We start from the raw sequence: 5911 nt of genomic DNA on the forward strand, positions 1-5911 counted from the left end.
GTTTACAGGGGAGTGTGTGTGTTGAGAAGTTGTGTGTGTTTGTGTGTACAGGATGTGTTTATATGGGAGCAATGGTGCTTGTGTGTACAGGGCTTTGGGTACAAGGCAGTGTGTGTGGGCGGTATGTGTACACATATATAAAGAGGTAGGGTCCCAGAGATAGGGTCCCAGAAGTTATTCCATGTCACTTGTAAGGTGCAGGGCATAAAGAGAGTCTGAAGCCCTCTTTCCCAGCCCAGAAGTCACACCCCAAACATCCTGAACTCATTCAGGGAGGAGCACGGAACGGGCAGCGGCAGGGGAGGATCAGAAAGACTGAACTCAGAGAGGCTCATTACCTAAGTGAGACCAAGGAGTTGTTTTATGGTAACAAGAAATCCTCCCTCCCCCATGTCACCCAGGAAGGGTCTCCTGGGGGTGATGATGTCAAAGATGAAAAATTAAAAAGCTGCATTTTCTTTGGACATCTGTGTGTGTTCACAAGCAGTATGTCTCTCATTTCTGTAGTTGGAACCATAACACCATTGGTTGATTAACAACGATGAAGTGGAAGAATCAGCTGGAAAGTTCTGACTGCTCAAGTCAAAGGCTTTAATTTTACAGGTTCTCATTTAATCCTCCTAAAAACCCTCTGAAGAAATTGAGGCACAGAGAGCTTAATGACTCCCTTTTGGTGAGAGAGTAGAAAAGGTGGAGCCCTCTGACCCGTGGCCTCACTCACTGTGCTGAGCTGCTTCCAGACAATTCGTTAGTCCCAGTGCTGGGCTGGAGCCCACTGGCCCCCAAAGGACAGAGATGGCTTTGTGGCTAATGTTGACCCCACAGCTGTCGTCTCAGAGCCTACACAGTGCTGAGCACCCAGTAGACCTTCAGTAAATATGGCTGTTTGTGAAACACATCTTGGAATCAGTACGTGGACTCCACCAATACCTGCATTCTTTTCTGACTTGGGCACTTCCCAACACCTGCTATTTGAAGTTCTTCTGAACCTCAAACGTGGCTAGAGGTCAGCAGGAAGGTTCTTGCTCTGGTTTTTGTTTAGATCCACAAACATTTCCTAGTTACCACTCTGGAACAGGTCCGAATATACCCTGTAGGTAGGGAAAAGTCAGACTGATGGATGGACAGATTCAATATGGCAGAAGATCCACCTTGGTGCTTTTTTTTTAATAATAGCTTTTTATTATGTTATGTTAGGCACCATACAGTAATTTTTTGATGTAGTGTTCCATGATTCATTATTTGCGTATAACACCCAGTTGCTCAGGTTTTTGTTTAGATCCACAATCATTTCCTTGTTACCACTCTGGAACAGGTCCGAATATACCCTGTAGGTAGGGAAAAGTCAGACTGATGGATAGACAGATTCAATATGGCAGAAGATCCGCCTTGGTGCTTTTTTTTTTTTTAATAATAGCTTTTTATTATGTTATCTTAGGCAGCATACAGTACATCGTAATTTTTTGATGTAGTGTTCCATGATTCATTATTTGCGTATAACACCCAGTGCTCCACGCAATATGTACCCTCCTCAATACCCATCAACGGCCTATCCCAGTCCCCCACACCCCTCCCTTCTGAAGCCCTCAGTTTGTTTCCCAGAGTCCATAGTCTCTCATGGTTCATTTCCCCTTCTATTTACCCCCCGTTCATTCTTCCCTTCCTTGTCCAGCAATCTTCCTGCTATTTCTTATGTTCCATAAATGAGTGAAACCATATGAAAATTGTCTTTCTCTGCTTGACTTATTTCACTTAGCATTATCTCCTCCAGTGCCATCCATGTTGCTGCAAATTTTGGGTAATCGTTCCTTCTGATAGCTGAGTAATATTCCATTGTATATATGGACCACATCTTCTTAATCCAGTCATCTGTTGAAGGTCATCTCAGTTCCTTCCACAATTTAGCTATTGTGGACAATGGTGCTATGAACATTGGGATGCATACGGCCCTTCTCTTCACTACGTCTGTATCTGTGGGGTAAATACCCAGTAGTGCAATTGCTGGATCATAGGGTAGCTCAATTTTTAACTTTTTAAGGGACCTCCACACTGTTTTCCAGAGTGGCTGTACCAACTTGCATTCCCACCAAGAGTGTAAGAGGGATCCCCTTGCTCCACATCCTCTCCAACATTTGCTGTTTCTGGTCTTGTCAATTTTTGCCATTCTACTGGCGTTAGAACACTCCCACCATTATTATTCAACATAGTACTAGAAGTCATTGCAACAGCGATCAGACAGCGAAAAGGGTTAAAAGGTATTCAAATTGGCAAAGAAGAAGTCAAACTGTCTCTATTCACAGATGACATGATACTCTATATGGAAAACCGAAAGACTCCACTGCCAAATTACTAGAACTTATACAGCAATTCAGTAATGTGGTGGGATACAAAATCAATGCTCAGAAATCAGTTGCATTTCTATACACGAACAATGAGACTGAAGAAAGAGAAATTAGAGAATCGATTCCATTTACAATAGCACCAAAAATCATACGTTATCTCCAAATTAACTTAACCAGAGAGGTAAAGGATCTATATTCTAGAAACTACAGATCACTCTTGAAAGACATTGAAGAAGACACAAATAGATGGAAAAACATTCCATGCTCATGGATCGGAAGAATTAACATAGTTAAAATGTCTATGCTACCCAGAGCAATCTACACTGTCAATGCCATCCCGATCAAAATACCAATGACATTTTTCAGAGAACTGGAACAAACAGCCCTTAAAATTGTGTGGAACCAGAAAAGGCCCCGAATCACCAAGGAATTGTTGAAAAGGAAAAACAAAGCTGGGGGCATCATGTCGTCAGATTTCAAGCTTTACTACAAAGCCTTGATCACAAAGTCAGCATGGTACTGGCACCAAAACAGACACATAGACCACTGGAACAGAATAGAGAACCCAGAAATGGGCCCTCGGCTCTTCGGGCAACTAATCTTTGACAAAGCCCCGGTGCTTTGAGAGCACAGAGAAGGAGCACTTGTCTCCAGATGGGGTCAGGAGTAGTTGATACCCGGTCTGAGGCTTCTAAAAATTTATCTTTAACAACGAAGATATAGATGTACATGCTTTAGAAAGTTGAACAGTACTACAGTGGGTATAACAAAGCTAGTGGCACCTTACTCCACCCATCTCTTTCTTGATTTTCTCCCTCATTTTCGCAGAGGCCATCTCCTTGTAGCTTTCAGGAGAGTGATACAGAGGAGTTAATTTTTCTTAAGAATGAGTGTGTCTGAATATATCTCTGCTCTACCCTCTTACTTGATGCCTGATTTGAGCATAGACTTCTAGGTGGGCTAGAATTTTCTCTGTGAACTTGAAGAACCAGACTTGTCTCTAGAATCACTGTGGAGAAGATTAGTGCCCTTCTGGTTTCTGATTCCTTGTATGTGACCCGTGTCTTGCTCCCCTCACTCTCTTTGCAAGCATTTGGGATTTCTTTTTGTCCCTGGTGTTCTGAAAGTGGATTACAGTGTGCCTTCTTGGATCTGCTGTCATCCATTATGCTGGGCAGAGGTGTCCAAGAGGCCTTCAGCAATGATGCAAATGTTCTGTTTCTGAGTTGTCCAACATGGTTGCCTCTAGGCACGTGAGTCTATTGCACACTTGAAATGTGACTGGTGTGGCTGGGGGACCGCATTTCTGATTTTATCTTTTTTTTTTTTTAAGANTGACTATGTTTTTTAAAAAAAGATTTTTTTATTTATTTGACAGTGATAGAGACAGCCAGCGAGAGAGGGAACACAAGCAGGGGGAGTGGGAGAGGAAGAAGCAGGCTCCCAGCAGAGGAGCCTGACGTGGGGCTCGATCCCGTAACGCCGGGATCACGCCCTGAGCCGAAGGCAGACGCTTAACCGCGGTGCCACCCAGGCGCCCCTGATTTTATCTATTTTTTAAAATGCATAACTAAATGTAACTTGCCACATGTGTCCAGGGGCTGTATATTGGATGGTGTGGTCTAGTGGCCTTTTATTCTGGAGACTTGCTCTTCAGTTCTGGGAAATTTTCTCAAATTATTTCTTTCATTTTGTCTTTTCTTTGTGCAGAGACCCCTATGGTCAGATAATGGAACTCCTTGAATTATTCTCTAGCTTTCGTAATTTTTCCCCTTCCATTTTTTGGAGTGAATTACTTACATAAAATTAACCTAGTGAATGTGTCTTTATTTAAAATTTTGATATTTTATCCCCGTTTATTTTTTTCTGATTGACTTATTTTTCTTTATTTATTTTTATTTTTTTAAATTTCAGATGTAGACTTCAGTTACTCGTCAATTGCATATTACACCCATTGCTCATTACATCAAGTGCCCTCCTTAATGCCCATCACCAAGTTTCCCCATCCCCGACCCATATCTCCTCCAGCAGCCCTGTTTGTTTCCTATTGTTAAGAGTCTTTTATTTTTTTCTCTTTCTCTGATTTCATCTTATTATATTTTTCCCTCCCTTCTCCTATGATCCTCTTTTTTAAAAATATTTTTATTATATTATGTTAATCACCATACAGTACATCCCTGGTTTTTGATGTAAAATTTGATGATTCATTAGTTGCATATAACACCCGGTGCACCATGCAATACATGCCCTCCTCACTACCCATCGCCAGCCTATCCCATTCCCCCACCCCCTCACCTCTGAAGCCCTCAGTTTGTTTTTCAGAGTCCATAGTCTCTCTTGCTTCATTCCCCCTTCCGATTACCCCCACTTTCTTTATCCCTTTCTTCCCCTACCGATCTTCCTAGTTCTTATGTTCCATAGATGAGAGAAACCATATGATAATTGTCTTTCTATGCTTATTTCACTTAGCATTATCTTCTCCAGTGCCGTCCATGTTGCAGCAAATGTTGAGAAATCGTTCTTTTTGATAGCTGAATAATATTCCATTGTATATATGGACCACAACTTCTTAATCCAGTCATCTGTTGAAGGGCATCTCGGCTCCTTCCACAATTTAGCTATTGTGGACAATGCTGCTATGAACATTGCTGTGCATATGGTCTCTCTTCACTACGTCTGTATCTTTGGGGTAAACACCCAGTAGTGCAATGGCTGGGTCATAGGGTAGCTCAATTTTTAACTTTTTAAGGGACCTCCACACTGTTTNGCATCCAAGCTCAGATGTCCATCAACAGATGAATGGATAAGGAAATTGTAGTATAGATACACAATGGAATATTACTCAGCCATCAAAAGGATGAAATGGTACCATTTCCCTCATTGATTTCTTTGCATTGATATTGATTTTTTTTAAAAAAAATACTGTGTTCAAATAAAGTGTGTTATTTATATGATTACCAGGAATTTGGCAGGTTTTCCCTTAAGTGGAATGCCTCACTCTCTTCTTTGGTCTCAGTCCTGTCTGGAAGTCCCAACTGAATTTTCTAAAACAGTGTGTTGGCAAGGAGAGAATGAGTTCTCCTTATTCCTGCTGTTTGGTTCTTTTGGAGTTTAACTTTTCTTGACCTACAAGGCATTCCACTTAGGGAACTGTTTAGAGACCAATTCTGTCCACTAGGAAAGGAGGACAAGTGGGTTCTTATCCTGGAGTTTCTTTAGACCCTACAGAGGTGGGGAAAGTGAGGTTGGTCCTGGTCTCTGCCCTGTATTTACACAGCTGGACAGACACTGCAGGCTTCAATTAGAATCCAGGAAATGAAGTCTCTAAACATTGTTGTTCTCAGTGGCTCCTCACAGAGCCAGTGGTAAAAGGAGTTGGTTGCATATAATTGATAAGAAGGGAAAAGATCAATAGTCTACATCCAGCAAACTTTCACCTTTTTAATTCTGTTTCACTTAAAACTTGAACTCATGTCTCCTTCTCCTGGTAAAAGAAAGTACATTGCATCATTTGGGGTTACTCTATAACTCTTGTCCTCTCTCAGTCACCAGTTGACCTGTTCATGAGT

The sequence above is a fragment of the Ailuropoda melanoleuca genome, unplaced genomic scaffold, assembly GCF_002007445.2.
Source record: "Ailuropoda melanoleuca isolate Jingjing unplaced genomic scaffold, ASM200744v2 unplaced-scaffold655, whole genome shotgun sequence".
In the NCBI taxonomy this organism is placed as follows: domain Eukaryota; kingdom Metazoa; phylum Chordata; class Mammalia; order Carnivora; family Ursidae; genus Ailuropoda; species Ailuropoda melanoleuca.